The sequence below is a fragment of the Macaca thibetana genome, chromosome 12 (genome assembly GCF_024542745.1).
Source record: "Macaca thibetana thibetana isolate TM-01 chromosome 12, ASM2454274v1, whole genome shotgun sequence".
In the NCBI taxonomy this organism is placed as follows: domain Eukaryota; kingdom Metazoa; phylum Chordata; class Mammalia; order Primates; family Cercopithecidae; genus Macaca; species Macaca thibetana.
The window spans coordinates 93,297,756-93,312,004 of NC_065589.1; the positions used below are offsets into that span (position 1 = coordinate 93,297,756).

The following is a 14,249-nucleotide window of genomic DNA, read 5'->3' on the forward strand; positions in this document are numbered from 1 at the left end:
TTCACTAGGAGTCACGTCATTCATTTTATTGATTTTTTTCATTTTTTATAAGTCCCTGTGGATTTAATGTGTTAGAATAAAGATATCTCTGCAGAAGGCAATTCTCATTTTTAAAAAATGACTGTTGATCCATGTGGAGTTATCCTTACAGATTAATGTAAAAAAGAAACATGTTTAAAACACTATTTGAAATTAACTTGGGGACACTTTGAAAGGAAAAATCAATTAAATAATGTGATTCTAGATCCTTTCATAAAATATATAAACTTTCCATTTTGTATAGTGACATTTTTTTCAGATACCTAGAGATATGAAGGAACATCCTTAGAAACATAACTGAGTCTTTATTTCTTTGGGAGTATCACTACCCTTGAAACAGGATGATAAAGCTGAGAATAGCACCATAAACTCAACTATAAATAACCCACACTAACAAAGGAAAATGCTGGTTGAACGACTTTTTACACATACCAGAAAGCAATAATTTACAGATATTTCCCAGTGAAAACATGGAAGCAAAGTAAGAAAGAAAAGAGAAATAAATTAGGATGCTAAATGTTGCCTTCACTGTGTCAGGGAAACTAATGATCATTTAAGAGGGAAAATGATAATCCCTTCTCAGGGCCCTATTTGATGTGAACTGCTGTCTAGGCTTACTCTTGTTAGTTCTTTACGGGAAAGTCAAAGTGGGTAGAATACAGCAAGTTTTTTTTTTTTTTTTTTTTTTTAAATACCTTTAGGGAGGCTTTTACTTTTCACTTTACCACAGACTCCTCATGCCCTAATATTCATAACTCTACCCTGATTTACACCTTTATTTTTTCAGCCTGGTCTTTGCAGGCATGTGATTTAGGGATTCCTGTCCTATGTTCCCCCACCCCACCAAATTTCTCTATTTGATATCCCAGAATTATGTTCATTCCATAATTCCAATCTCAAATAGCCTCCGTCATTTCCCCTTTCCCTGTCTAAAGTTCATTTCTCCACAAAATCCATTCACGTGACGACCACTTCATGAGGGAGTGTCTGAGCTTATCACATTTGTTATTTATAAGCAGTGGTATGCTGGTAAACGTTTAATAACTGGCTCTCCCTGGAAGGAAGAGGATCCCAGATTTCTGGTGTTTGTCCATTTCTGTGGTGTAAACTCTCTTACCATGGCCAGTTGAAAAGGTGCTCACAATCTGCTGGTAAGAGCTGGTGAAAGCTGGCTCCAGCACACAATTGTTTTTTTAGGAACAAATGGCCCATAGCTTTGTAAGATTGTATCAGGTATTGTACTTTTAAAAGAGGTGTGGAAGCAGCACCGAGCAAAAGTAAAAAGAACCAAGTTCTAGACCTCATTCTGTCATTCCATAACTAGTTGATTCTAAGGCCACTGAACCTTTCTGGATCTCAGTTTTCTCATCTATACAATAACAGAAGCACATGAAATAACGTTCTAATGCTAACAGGCCTATAATTCTGTGTCATCCTTCATACAATCATGCAACTACATGCAACTACAACTTCATACATCCTCAACTACAATCTCCTTGAGAGTGGGTTATGCCATAACATACTATATCCTCAACACACCAGGCACAGGCCCTTGTACTTAACAGGTGCCTCCTATATAGCTGTTTTGCTGAATAAATGATTCACCTGGGTAACACTGGCAGTAGCCTGGGCATATGATGGGTTAGTGGTATAGAATAGGGTATGAGATTGCATTAGAACAAGGAGAAAGAATCAAGAGATTAATTTGAAGAATAGTTTTCTCTATGAATAAAGAAAATTTCCAGGTTGGTAATAGGTAAACTGAACGGTGCCATTTGTATACCATTTCTGCTCCTTCTCTCCCCTGGAGGCGCCAAGACGTCCTCCATTTGACCTCATCCCCTAGTGGAAACTTCCCTTCCTCACCACCATTTTTTTACATTAGAATTCACGCTAGACTACGTTTTTAGCATTTCTTTGCCATTTGCATTTCTTCCTGTCATATATCACTGTCAGATTTATCTCAGAGTAAACAATATCTTTTTTACCAATACCTTTCTTTTCGTTTTTCTTATAACGCTATTTGCGAGCATAAAAAACTTGAATTTGGGCTGATTGGGGCAATATTAATAATACAGCAAAAGCCAAGAAGACTTCATGTATTGAAGTAAAATTGGACATTCAACAGAATAATAAATAAAATTCTTTCTACTTCAGCTTTTTCTAGGCTCATAAGGCCTAGATATCATATGGCAGTGAGGTAAGAAGAGAGCTCTGTGCAGAACTGCTAAGATTCTTGTAAAACCATTTTTATCAGCATCAATGAACCCTAACCAATTAAAAAAAAAAGAAAGAAAGAAAGAAAGAAAGAAAGAAAAAACCTCCAGAGTTGGAAGAACTGGAGAAGAATCCTGCTGAGTTATTGGCAGTATGGCTCCCCCAAGGGAGAAAACCTACTTCTTTGCTTTAAGCCAAGTGAGAGGAACTTCAAGAGGAGGAGACACTTGAAGAGTTTGATAAATATCTCCCAGAGTTTAAAAAAAATGTTAGTGCAGGTATAAGACAGTGTGGCTAGACTGGCCTGAAGGAGCAAGGCAGAGAACAAGGCAGGAATCAAACTTTCTGCAGACCAACTGTGTGCCACACAGGAGGGATCAAACCTGGAGTTCTTGAAAGGACTGCCTGGAAAGACAAAGCAAATGGCCAGGAATCAAAGACTGTGTCAAAAGTAACAAACTGCATGAGGTGTCACCTGTCTTACAGGAATTATAGTTGCAGTTGAGGCTCCTGGGGCAAAATCATTCCAAAAACACCCCTGTGATAAAGTCAGCTTTGAGCGTCTATGACGGCAAATCCAAATCACATCAGTAAGGTATTTGCTGTCCCCTTAACTCTTCTCCCTCATCCCCCTCCAGTGCTGAAGGCACTAGAAGCCATAGTTAGTGATGGAAGAGGAGATGCCACGTCTCACACACACCCACACACTTTACATTCATATACATACACTCTCATACACACACATTTATACACACATTCACACGCATTCACACACATGCGCGCACACACACACCACACACACACACACCAGGCCACCAATTCTTGGTCAGGCCCTGGCTGGGAAATGGGAGAAAATTTAAAGAGGACAATGGGTTTCTATTATTATACTGAACTGAACTGCTTAAAGCTTTAAAGTAACTGGAAGATTACTAATTGCCAGAAAATAGAGAGTAATTTTTAAAACTCTGAGATCTGCTCAAAATTTCATCCAAGAATCAGGAAAAAAGCTATTCAACCCAATGTGTTAAAGAGACAATGAGAAAAAAAAAAAAAAGTTGCTTCAGGTTTTGTTTGTTTTTTTTTTTTTTCTAATGAGCTTTTTTATAACTATAATGGTCGCAGACTTAATAGAAAAAGATTGGCCTCCAACCCTTCAAGTCCTTGAATGTTTTCAAAACCACTTTAAAACACCAAAAGGCATTGATTCATCTGCCCCTAATCAAACTGCAAGCACCCACGTTTGAGAAAAGCAAAAACTATTTCTTCTTCGATTATGTTGTTCCTCTGTTTTGCCTTATTTATAGTATTAAAACTGTGTGTTTTCTATTGTTTTTCATTGAAAGTGCACTATACTTTTACTCCCCTATTGATTTTTAAGTCAGATAGACCTAGGATCTGAAACACTACTTATAACATTCTTCATAAAGAAAAATGTCTGCAACATTCCAAAATTAATGGTTAGAACTCAACCCATTTGGAGAATAAGCTTCCCTGTAATATGTGCATACTCCAGTGATGACTGTATATGTAAGAGTAAAATAAAACCTTTATTCAACATGATCATCTCTGTATAGAACTTGTTATACTAACTTCAAATCTCTCAAAGGATATAGATGTTTTCCCCAGTAGGTCTGGTCTCAGGGATAAGAGAAATTCATTATTCCGCCTGTATTAATTTGTCATGGTGTGTACAGCCAAGGATCCAGCACAGAAATGGCACAAGCAAAGACTTCCCGGCTGACTGTCTCTTGGGGATCCAAGACACAGTAAGTTGTCAGAGTTGATAAAGATATGTTCTAAGAAATGTGAACCTGCCCATTATTTTTCTGGGAATAGCAGCCAAAACCAATAACAAAAAAAAAAAATGACCCAACACCGCCAGGCTTGCGGGCATTCTTTACTACATTTCATGCCAATTATTCCTTCTCACATGAAAAGCAGGCATTAATTTCCAACCCCTGACCTATATTTCACATACCAGAGTTTCAGACCAAAAGAAACACTAGCTATCATAAAAATGCTACGACAGCCTGCCACATGAGGAGGAATCCCTTTAGGCTTCCAGCCAACAAGTTTGGTTTGAGTCTGCCACACTTTTATAGGGTGGAAAGGTGAGGTGGGGGAGAAAGAGAATAATTGTCCTCCCTTCCTTGAGAGGTCTTATCACAATATCTACTACTTTCAGAGAGGTAGTGAAAAAATGATGGAAATCATAACTAATATCTGCTTGTCTTCATGGCATCTAGAGTCCCAGTAGGCTTCGTCCTTAGCTGCTTCTCCTGTTCCAAGCACAAACTAATCATTCCAGTAAAACCTCCAGAAAAGATCTCCTGCATGCCTGAAATATTCCAAAGACATGGGATTGGAACTAGAAAGCACTTCAGACAGAAACGTATGCTGGAGCATGGTTTTTGTGAATGGGAAGTCATGGGCAATGGTTCTTCTAGTGGCTGAACAGGGATTTGAGTATAATGGTTCATTTTTACTAAATGGTTCCCTGGGGGGTCCAAGAAAAAAAAAAGAGCAATATCCAAAAGTGCCCAACATCTTCCCAGGGGCAGCTTTTTCAGGGGGAAGAATCTAACTCTGTGAAGACTCACAATGTGTTATACTGAAAAATGGAATGAAAATACATTTCCAGCCTTCTCAAGCAGACTCCAACAGTGAAGAAAAAAACAGAACACAAAACATTCTCAGGTTATAGCCAAGTTCTAGATGGATCTCAAGACCCAGCAGAGAGATTAATTTAATTTTCTAAGATAGCAGAGTAAGTCAAGAAATAGGGGATTTAAATGAAATTATTTTTGCCTGACTACCATATCAAATCCTTAAATAATAAGGCAGCATCTAACTCCATTATTTCAAACTTCAAATATTGTTTCTAGCATAAGAGAAGCATGCAGAAATGGGATGGGAGGCATACTGCATTGTTATTCATAGTAAACCCTCAGCATCTTTTGTACTTCATTCATTCACATATATGTATTGACATACATGTATTAACTATTCCATTCAAAGTTCTGTGCAAGGTGCTGGGGCTGAAATTGGGAACAAGATAGATAAGACTACTGTCTTCACACAGAAGCAGAGAAGAGAGAAAAAATGCATTTTGAACGACAGACAAGCTCTAGCTATGCCAAAGCTCCAGCTAAGCTGATATACTTGGTCAAGGTGTCCGGCCTTTGTGGAGAGAATTTCAATTTGGGTCCTGGCTCTGTCACTAACCTAATGTGTGACCTCAAACAAGTCATGAATACATTCTGGCTCCCAATTTGGAGACAACGGCACCTGTTTTAGGGAGCTGAGACTCAAAGAAGGCAATGAAGTTTTATGAACCGTTGTATAAATAAAGTGTCTTATTACAAATATTAGAAAACACTTATAGCGGCCAAGCATGGTAGCTCACGCCTGTAATCCCAGAACTTTGGGAGGCCGAGGCGGGTGAATCGCCTGGAGGTCATGAGTTTGAGACCAGCCTGGCCAACATGGTGAAACGCCGTCTCTACTAAAAATACAAAAATTAGCTGCACATGGAGGCAGGTGCCTGTAATTCCAGTTACTCGGGAGGCTGAGGCAGGAGAATCGCTTGACCCTGGGAGGCGGAGGTTGCAGCAAGCCGAGATCCCACCATTGTACTCCAGCCTGGGTGACAAGAGCAAGAGTTTGTCTCAAAAAAAAAAAACAAAAAAACAAAAAAAAAAATACTTACAGCAAAAAAAACTTAAGAGTTATCATTCTATTTGTTGCCTAATTCAAATCTAACAAAAATATCTGCTGTCAGAGCCAAAAGAGTAGGTTGTGATTGTAACTAATCATTTACACAATACATTATGAAGAACACACAATACTCAGATCTGTACAAAGTCACAAGCTAAAACATAATAACGTTTTACAGTTTTCTTTAAATGGTTCCCAAACTATGTAAAAAAAAAAAAAGAAAGAAAATGCACATTTTCCATTCAATACTCTTCAGAATTAAAGAAAAATAAGAAATACAGAAAAATAGGCTTTCTAAAATAGGCAAATAAAATTTTCTTTAATGAATGGATAGGTTTATTTCAGTTAGTAGTGAATGACTCCAGGGAAAGAAGTTAAGGGAATAGTCCATGAGGTTTCGGTGTGTGTGCAGTTTTTTTTTTCTTCCTTTCAACCCTACCTCTCTACCAAAGGAAAGGAGCCAAGAAGAATGGTGAACTGAAGGTTTCTTTTTATTCTCCCATAATTCAGGTGCATATTTTTTCCAGCTGAAAAGGGGGTAAGTACTTCTTCAGCTATGACTCAGAATGATCAGTTTCCATTTCAGAAAGAATGGTTAAAAACAAATACACACATAGTGGACTTGCAATTGTAGTCACACAGAGAGATTTTTTTCTACATCTAAAACAAATGAATCTAAATATTTTAAGTGGCTTTACCAGTTGGTAGAAAACATGCAAAATATAATTCACAGGTGTGTCTACTGGGTTCCTTTTATGGCAGTGAGCATGTAGGGGTTCCCATTATCAGAAAAAGAGGACAACAGGTTTAAATCCAAACCTACTGCGAAATCAAAAACTGCCATAGTGGGAGCAGTCAATCAAAAAGATTTTCATCGAATGCTTTAGCACTGGAGGCATTGAGAGTGCAGTGCAGCTCATCAAGACAGACTCCCTATCAGCAGATCCTGGCACACATATATGGGAAAGCTGTGACCCTCTGGCAAACAGACAGCTTAACTCCCTCACCTTTGGTGTAGTGGGGTACACCCCAATACCTATAGCAAACTTCCCAGAGGGCAGAATATTAGCTTGGCATGAGATGGCTTATCACCTAGTTATTCTAGGCATGGTGGGGTAGTTACAATCTGTAAACCTTCTAATGTACTTTCATTCCAGGAATGCATAGACAAGGTAGAGAGGACAAGTCTATTAAAAGCTTAAATACTTAACAACTTAGCGGGGTAAAGATTTAATACCAGCGTCTTGCCAGCAGAAGTTAAAGATGGACAGAAAGAGCCACAAAGAAATGACAGGAATCCCCGCTCCCCCCACCACACACACACATACACACACACACACACACACACACACACACACACACATCAGAATTTTGCCTATTATAGAATGCAATTCTACAAATCCCACAAAAGCTGCAAGGGAGTAAGTTTTCAGTAAATGTCAAAAATTAAAAGCAGTGCTATAAAGGTATTGTAAAAAAAAAAAAAAAGAAAGAAAGAAAGAAACTACACAAGGGAAAGAAAGACACTAGGAAGTTGGGTGATGACTGACTCACAAAAATGTCTTATAGAAACATCGGCATGAAGAGAAACTACATCTTAACCAAAACCATCTGATGGCTGAACTCTAGGTGCCTTGTAAACAGGATCTTTGCCTTTATTTTTCTCTCAGCAGCTGACTGCAATTTTGGTGGTTTAAATAAAATCTGGAATTTTTTTCTAAAGATGAAACCTACATGTTTGATATTTAAATTTCTGTAATTTTTCTTTAGCCATATGAGGTTCTGTGATATGAACACAAGTTATACTAAACACACACACACACACACACACACACACACTAAACATTGATATATATATTCATATGTCCAGATCTTGGGACAGGGAACATACTTTCTGACGATATAGAGCATAATCTTTCTTAGGGAAAATTTATTGTTTTGATACCTTAATTTTTTCAGTTGGTGTCTCAGCTAGACAACAAAGAAAGTTAAGCCTGATTTAGCTATATTAGATTTTAAATCTGCTGCATTCACCAAAGTTCACCCTGAGCCCAGCAAACTGTTTAATACATTATAGACACCAAGCAAATGTCTGTTAAATGAATTAATATAGTAAGACCAATCAGCAACCTATCATTAAAACTGAAGTTTTACCTTAATTACATAAACTAAAATAATTTCCATTGTAATATTGCTAGTTATGAGCTAATAAAGATCTACTCAGATTTTAAAAATGTGTTTGGATTTCACACTCTTCTACCCAGTAGCAGCCAAGTCTCTGTCAATAATCATATAGTGACATTTCAAGTCCTCATGTCTTAAGCTAACAAATAAAACCAGGGGGCTAAGAAGCAAATTTATGGAGTATTATTTGAAGAATACTTAAATGATTGCCTAAAAGTATTTTTCCTTCACCAATTTACCATTGGTATGATCTGAAGTTGCTACCATCAATCATGTATTGGATGCAAAATATTCAAAGGTTCTGGTAAAAGGCAAATATGCTACAGGTACCATCTGAATTTCCTTAGACCTTAAAAGTGTGGGTTAAAATGAAGTTTTATTTAATGGAATAATTTAAATGTTTCTAGTCTGTATAACCATTTGTGTTTGACAGGCCTTCAGGCCTTCAGCCTTCCCCACCCCACTACTTGCCCTGATCCCTTCAAAAACTTTTTTCCAATATTTCTGAGTCTGAGACAGGCTGCTAAATAATCCCATTCCTGCTGGCTCCTGTGATGACCTCAGCTTGGCTTAGCCATCATTCCTGCAAGTACCCCAGTTCCTCCTAGGGCTCTCCAGAAATCAAATCTATGCAAGAACTCTGTCACAAGAAAGAAATCTTACTTCCATTTTGCTTTGGAGAAATTTTCAAGCATGATCACTTAGGTCTCAGAACTTACTTTACAGAGTTCTCTATCTCTCTCTCTCTTCTCACCCCTAACCTCCCTTAAAATTTTAGAATTCCTCTGCTCTCCACAGAACTCAGATATGTTCCATTAGGGCAGGGAGACAGCTCTAGGTGCCTGAAACCATGGCACATGCTGGCTCAGGCAAGGCCTGACAAGCAAGGCCCTCTGCTGAGAGCTTATCCAACCTGGCTTCTTCTTCTCCCAGGACATTCCTCAGTATTTGTGCAAACATGCTTCTGGCAAGCACAAGATAAAAATGTGCCAAGTATGCCTGAATTTCAGTCTCAGTTGAGACCGCTTCCACATATGGAAAGATGAAAAGATAAGTATTAGCACAGTATCATCTACAAACATCTTCATGAAAATTAGATTCTGAGATCAGTTGATCCTGCAACAGACAGCAGATCTCTGAATGATAGCACAAATGTAATTTGATGAAAGGGACAAAGGGGAAAGAGACATAAAGGCTAAGAAATTCAGAATCTGGAGGTTGTTCCCAGGGTGATGAGCCCAGGAGCCAGGTGCCTTAAGGGTGAATGGCCAAGGGCACCTGAGGATATTGGGTACATGGGCAGGGGACACTTGGGTACAAGGAGATGAAATGGGAATGAAAAGACACCAGAGATAAACTCAGCTAGGTCTCAGTGTTTCTGAAACTGTCTTGGAAACAAATAATTATCTTTTCCAGTGAAATTCCAGTGAGTTTCTGAAACTCAGTCTTGGAAATAAATAATTATCTTTTCCGGTGAAATTCCATACAAAAGTTTGATTTCACAAATTTGTCATTGATCTTCCCCGTAACTGGCTCTGTTCCGTTGTTAGCCAGTCATAACATCAGTCTATGTGACACCAAACATCCAGCCAATTCAGTCATAATCAAAACTCCAGTTAACCAGCCAGCTGTTGTCTGTACATAATGCCAAGCAATCAACTGGACTAACTTCAAGCCCGGGTTGATGGGAAAGACCAGATGTTTCAGCATTATGTAAATGCTAAGTGCCAATTGAAAACAGGAGTGTTCACTGTCATTTTGCATACAATCTTAGAATGAGCACTTGCACTTTTCTCATAAGCAGGACGTTAGCCCAACCAAGATCTCAGAGATATGCATACACAAACACAGATACACACACACGCTGAAAATGCTTGGGTGCGTGTAGGTATGTGAGAACATGTCAGAGGTGCAGACGTAGTAAGTTAATTCATACAATCTCAACTTCATAAAATGTACTCAATGTGCCTATCCCTGCCAGTCTGTGCTCTTCCCTGCCTTGCCCTGCTCTGCTCTTCATCTCAGGGAACGACACTTCCAGGCTCTTTTGCCCTCTGGCTTCAGCATATGGGAGGCACAGCTAGAAGATGAAGGCCACAAGGAAGGGCATGGCAAGCGAATTTTCTCCCTTCTCTCTCTGTCTCCTTTGATGTCTCCAGAAGCTCCACCTCCTTCCAGGTTATCCTTTCTTCCACAGTTCTGGTTCCCATACAAAAGCCCTATCTCTGGCCCCTAAACTCCCTCTCCATCATCTGCAAAATCTATTTCCTGGACTAAATTTCATCTACTGAAAGACCTAGAGTGACTTATTTTTCTGGCTGGACCCTGACTGATACACAGGATAATCTGGCAAAGTAAAGTACCTCTCATCCTGGGGTTTCAAGGGCAGCCTGAGGCCTATTAAAGAGCAGCTGAAGTGCTGAGCCAATGAAGGACGTGACCAGAGCTCTCCTCCTCTTCCTTGCTTCTCCCTATCAAGTCTTCTAACTAGTAAGAAAATAAATAAATAAAAATGATTTAGGCCGGGCACAGTGGCTCACACCTGTAATCCCAGCACTTTGGGAGGTAGAGGCAGGTGGATCACGAGGTCAAAAGATGGAGAACATCCAGGCCAACACGGTGAAACCCTGTCTCTACTAAAAATACAAAAAAATTAGCTGGGCGCAGTGGTGCGCGCCTGTAGTCCCAGTTACTCAGAAGGCTGAGGCAAGAGAATTGCTTGAACCTGGGAGGCGGAGGTTGCAGTGAGCCAAGATCGTGGCACTGCACTCCAGCCTGGCAACAGAGCGAGACTCCCTCTGAAAAAAAAAAATGAGTGCTTGCTTTGACAACACATATTCTATAATTGGAACAATACAGAGAAGATCAGCATGCCCACGTGCAAGAATGACATGCAAATTTGTGAATGCTCTATATATCTTTTTACTATCCATGTATCTTATAAAATCATGTTGTATACCTTAAATATACCCAATAGAATTTATTTCTTAAGTGATTTATCAAACACAACTCCTGCTGTTTCCTCCAGTGATTCCTATGAGACAGAACCCCCAAATCAAATGTTCGGAACCCTTTCCAAAATCAGCAAGCAATCCTGTCTTCCAGCCTCCACTCTATATGTCTGCCAATGGACTTACTATAAAATGATCCTATCATTTCTTCTTTTGTGGGCTAGGAGGCAGCAATTTCTTCAGATGGCCCTCTAAACAGTAACTCAGAGTTGATAGCTTTTCAATTTTAAGTCAAACGTCATTTCAACAGTCTTACTTATAAGTTTAACACATTGTTATATCTTTTGAAAACAAGCTTATATCAATTTTGTCAAAAGTTTCATCAGACCACTTTAACAAATTACATTCACACATTCCCTTAGCATTCACACTGATGAGGACAAAAGAAAACAGGAACATCAAGGTAAAGTAGATTTCACTGAATACGGGAGAAATTATTAACATGAAAGAAAGCAAATGGAATGAATTCCTTACACACAGGTTTGGTGAGTACTTAGGTGCAGGCTCTGTGCTGTTTACTTACAATACATGAGTTCAAAAGTGATAGTTCCTGCTTAAGAAAGGAGCTCACACCTGTGAACTGAGAATTACACTTTACAAAAGCATCATTTGTCAGTAACTGATCTGTCTTGTAGAATAGTATGAAATACAGCTAAAAATAAAGGGGACAAAATCATATTCACCCCTAATTCTGGCATATAGTCAACTAGCATTAACATATTGGTGTATATTATTTCAGACTCTTCTCTATGCATGCATGGAATGCATTATATGAACATTTGTATACATTTTTACATAAATTGGAGCATGTTATTCCAATTGTTTTATATTAGCAATATTTTATGAACTTTTTTTCCACATTAACATACATTCTACCTAATCTTTTTTATACTATATCTTACTGTATGGAATGTGTTTATTTATCTTATTGCTAGAAATCTAGATAGTGTCCAATGTATTTGGATTATAAATAATATTGAAATGTTATTTGTACAAGTGCAAAACTATATGTGCAAGGTTAGATTGCACCAAGTGCAGAACTATATGTGCAAGGTTACTATATGTGTGAAACTATATGTACATAGTTTTACACTTGTACAAATATTTTATACAAGTTGCTTATAAATAGTTAGAACCCTAGATCTCCTCCCCATTCCTGTTGCTGTGAAATTGACCCATCACCTCTCAGAAAGGAAACTGGGAATTTATTCTCTGACAGATAAAGTCCTTGGACTGGGAATTCACTGGGCATAGTTGAATGTGTGGTACCAGACCTGACACAGGAGGCTTAAGTAACAGCAATCATACTAGAGATGGAATAATGAGGCCCCTAACTTCTTCCCCCACAAAGCTTCCAGAATACTGGCAGCCAGACCTTTACCCTCCTGGAAAGAGAATAGAGGAATATTCACTGCAGAACTTGACCAACCCAAGAAAAAAGACTTCACATATACTGGCATCAGCATTTCATCAAAAAAACCCCACTCAAATCACCCTACAATTGAGCTCACAAGCCCCCCAAATAAGACACCAATATTAGTCAAGAACCAGGAACCAAGGATTACCAGATAGCTGAAGAAATATTGTAACATGGGAGATGTGACCAAAAAGAGAGTAGAGGAGGGAGATTTTTAAAAGGGAAACAAAAGGTTTCTGCGGAGAGAGTCATATCAAAATACCCTCAGAGAAGACCCTCAGAGAAAACAAGAGAAAAACAAAAACAGGATATTACCAAATAGGACTATTCTGAAAGGAAAACAGAGTTCTTGAAACTTAAAAGTGATTACATAATCAGAATTTCATATATTAAGTTAATTCAATGTGGAAAAAGCAGTCTTTTCTATAAATGGTGCTGAGATAACTGGATATCCTCATGTAAAATAATAAAGTTTGATCCCTATTTCACACCATACACAAAAATTAACTAAAAATGGATCAGACACTGAAATGTAAGAGCAAAAACTATAAAACCCTCAGAAGAAAACATAACAGCAAATCTTTATGACCTTAGATAACGGTTTCTTTTAAAAAAATTGACATATCATACTTGCACATCTTTTGAGGATACAGATGGCATTTTGATAGATGCATACAATGTGTAATGATCAAATCAGGGTAATTGGGACATCCATTACCTCAAATATTTATCTCTTGTGTTTGGAACATTTTAATTCTTCTCTTCTAGCTATTTTTTGAAATATACAATAAATTATTGATAGCTATAATTTCCCTACTACTCTACTGATTTTTAGAACTCATTCCTTCTAGCCAACTGTATTTTTGCAGCCATTAACAAACTTCCCTTCATCCTCTTCCTCTTCTTTTCCCAGATCCTGATAACCACCATTCTACTCTCTATCACCATGAGCTCCACTTTTGTAAATCCCAACCTTTGTGTTAGTGTGCCCTGGACATGGGACATGGGACATGGTGTCAAAAGAGATTATTTTTGAGCTTTACAATTTAATGGCTGTGCTGCTGAGTTTCAGAGTTGCTTGAGGCCTGTAGCCCCTCTCTTTTGGCTGATTTCTCCCTTTTGGAACAGGAATGATAACCCAATGCCTGTACCCCCATTGTATCTTGGAAGTAAATAACTTGTTTTGATTTCTCAGGCTCATAAATAGAAGCAAATGAGTCCAGATGAGACTTTGAACCTGGACTTGGAACTTTTGAGTTAATGCTGGAATGAGTTAAGACTCTGGAGAACTATTGGGAAGGTATAATTGTATTTTGCAATTAGAGAAGGACATAAGACTTGGGGGACCAGGAGCAGGATGATATAGTTTGAGTATTTGTGCCCACCTGTATTAGTCCGTTTTCATGCTGCTGATAAAGACATACCTGAGACTAGGAAGAAAAAGAGGTTTAATTGAACCTACAGTTGCACATGGCTAGGGAGACTTCACAATTATGGCGGGAGGTGAAAGGCACATCTTACATAGCAGTGGCAAGAGAAAATGAGAAGAAGCAAAAACTGAAACTCCTGATAAACCCATCAGATCTCATGAGATTTATTAACTATAACAAGAATAGCATCGGAAAGACCGGCCCCCATGATTCAATTACCTCCCCCTGGACCCC

The 14,249-nt window shown here is 38.5% G+C and overlaps 1 non-coding gene across 1 annotated transcript; it reads left to right on the forward strand.

Moving 5' to 3' along the window:
* The first annotated feature begins 10,972 nt into the window (after nucleotides 1-10,972).
* On the forward strand, nucleotides 10,973-11,079 carry LOC126933228 (U6 spliceosomal RNA). The gene has a single exon (XR_007718473.1). It is a non-coding gene; the product is annotated as a U6 spliceosomal RNA (small nuclear RNA).
* The last annotated feature ends 3,170 nt before the right edge of the window (nucleotides 11,080-14,249 follow it).